Genomic DNA, 3,271 nt, shown 5'->3' on the forward strand with positions numbered 1-3,271 from the left:
TGTCTATAGCTGGAAAAATCAAATTTTATGACTAAATTTAGAAATTCACCCCTATTTTTTGTCTATTTGTGGTATTTTCCGAATTCTTAAATTCTCGGTACAAGTCACGCATCAAGAGCTTGTTCCACCAACAGCTAAAATTTGTCCTCTCCGAATTTTATGCCCAAACATACCAAATTAAATTTCATCTCGGAAAATCTTATCCACAGCTCATTTTCATCTCTAAAAAACATCACATACTCCAAACAAATGACCTATTGTTCAACCTCTTACCTCAAAATCATATTTTTGTTTTTTTCTAAACACCTTTTACATTTTTGCACGGGATAATAAGATCAAACACCACTTTTTTAAAGAGAACTTCATCTTCTTCAGCAACCATAGTTTTCTTTTCATAAACTCAAATTCAACAGCAGCAAAAATGTAATGAACAGTAGCAGCATATTTTTATTTTTCTAGCAACATCACCAACAAAATAGTAAATAACTCACAGAAAAATTTTCAGTTGCGAAGGCTGAGAAATTTTTCAAGGATGATGAAAATCTTCAAGATAATAAACCAATCGGGATCGTTCCCTTGAAATAATCGTGAGATCTCCAAGGTCTCGCTCTGATACCACTTGTAGGTTCCCATTTTATTGATTGGATCGGTGCGGAAGATATTACCAAGAAGATAATCGTGTATGAACATGATGAACAATATATGTGAGTAAAATTGTAGTAGATAAATAGAGAGATAAAATATTACAAGAACACTCATGGGTTGGGAGAGATTACTCTCCCATGGTGGGAGAGATCCCACCACACTCTCTCTAAACTACAAAGTCTACATAGTGCACTCTTATGAAATAAAATGACCATCACCTCCACTTTATATACTAGTGGAGGAAATATGATTTTCATACAAGGGAATATTCTAACCTAATAAACACTCAACATTATAGAGCATTTTCATGCTCCAACAGTTTTGAAATCGATGTAAACACTTTAATATCTATACTATGAATGTTGTTGCTTTAATTACTATTATGCAATTGTTGTGATACTACATATGACGTCCTCCGCCCCCAAACGTTTCCGTCGTTCCGGTTTTGGGGTGTGACACACCAAGTCTTTCGGGAAGCCTAAAACCTGTAGAGATTATGGACTGGAACTCCGAGATGGAGATGGTGTTTGAAAGCTGTGACTGTAGCGACAAGCAGAAAACCATCTTTGCAGTCAGACAATTAAAGTCTGGAGTACTAAGCTGGTGGAAGCTACTAGCTAATACGATACCCAAAGGAGAAGCAAGCAAGATGTGTTGGGAAGATTTCCTGGTGCAATTGAAAATGCAGTACTGCTCTGAGTAGGATCTACTAGAGATCAACAACGAGTTTCAGAACCTAAAGAAATGAAGAATGAGCGTTACCGAGTACACTGCAAGTTTTACGGAGACGATGAAGCTTGTTCCTTACTTAGTTCCAACTGAACTCTCCAAGGTCAACAAGTTTGCCCACGGATTACCAGCGGAATTTGGTCCAATGGTCAAGCAAGCAACCACTTTAAAAGCCGCCATCTGGGCAGCCAAGAATGTTGAGACCGAAATAAAGGAAAAGGGTCTGGAAAAAGATGAAGTTGGCGAGAAGAGAAAGCTTGAAGGATCCTCAAGACCTGATAATAAGGGGAAATTCTGGAAGTCTAACCTGGATGACCAAAAGTATGGAGCCAAGTGGTGTGAAAAGTGTAAGAAGAAGCACTTTGGAAGATGCAATGAAGAAGTGACCTTTTACAAGTGTGGGAGGATCGGTCAATATTCCAAGGAATTGTACACAAAATGATAAGGTATGCTACGGATGCAGAGGAAAGGGGTGTATGTCTAGAGACTGCCCAAAGAAAAACGAGGCAACAAAGCCAGATACACCACCAAGGCCAAGGGCATTCCACATGATCCTCGATGAAGCAAATAACAACGCGAGGAATCGAGGATGAGGACTTAATATTCGAAGATCGATTTATGCAGTAGCCATGTGGATAGTATCATATTGTGTAGCCTATTAGAGGCGTAGTCTAGGGTGAACTTGAACACCTATGTAATCGTTTCAAGGAATAATATAAAACCTTCGTTTTGCTATTTGATGTGTTAAGTTGTTATGTGATTTTCTTGTATGGTGACTTGGAAAACTGCAAGACAATTATCACAACTAGCATTTTGGGCTAGGAAATTCTGTTAAGATGTAATCAACTCTTGATGTATCTAGTAACTCCAAGTTTGATGTTATACATATTACTCATTCAAAAACAACTATTCGAATCAAAGCTTACTCGAAAAGCCCTAAACCTAATTCAATGCACTATATTCGCTCAACTATGGGTTTGTAACCCTAACTTCCCAGTTCAAACATACCGGCTTAAGGTATTTTGTTTCTTTCTGAGTTAATGCGCTTAATGAGTTAAGCACTTAATCGGAATAGCTATACATGGTTGTTCTCATAATCATAATAATGATATGTTGTTTATGGTGGCAGATACAAACATTTGGAGGAGGCATTTGGATTAAGAGGGTGATGAAATTTGATGAGATGTGTTTTAAGTCATGTACCATATGTTATGTTTTTTGTATGGTTAACATCAAATAGACACGAGCCTATACTCATCGATTTACTAATGTAACATATATATAAATATGTTTTTGGTAGAAGGCTAAAGGAATATATATATATATATATATATATATATATATATTTTGTTGTGGTGTTTTCTTGAATAGGAATTTCAATTATGCCATAACAATAGTATTGCGTAGGCCTGATAAATATAATTAAATTTTTATTGGGGTTTTTCATTAGTCATTCATCATTAAAACTAGTGGTATAACCGTTACCGATTTTACAAAAATGGATTGATTTTATTTTTTTACCAAATGAATGTAGTTTCTAACATATTTATTAAAACTATTTAGCGTCGTTCCAAAAAAAAAGTAACAAAAAGTCTTTCTTACTCAAAATCCATATATTGTCCGTTGGCCGGATATATTGACGTAAAAAAATAGATTTTACTTTATTGTATAACATCGTATTTTCGTTTGTTCTAATTATAACGTTGTACTATGAAATTCATTATTTTTTGTACTTATATCTTTCATTTGTTCCAATTATACAAGCACATACAAACTTATATTTTGTTCATTACACCGATCTACATTCATTCTTCACATAACCAAAAATAAATGAAACTTACTATTGAAAATAAAACAATGATGTAAAGATGTGGCATGAAAACAACATTGAGGCTCA

The sequence above is a fragment of the Lactuca virosa genome, chromosome 2 (assembly GCF_052849685.1).
Source record: "Lactuca virosa cultivar CGN04683 chromosome 2, Lactuca_virosa_CGN04683_v6, whole genome shotgun sequence".
NCBI classification, from domain to species: domain Eukaryota; kingdom Viridiplantae; phylum Streptophyta; class Magnoliopsida; order Asterales; family Asteraceae; genus Lactuca; species Lactuca virosa.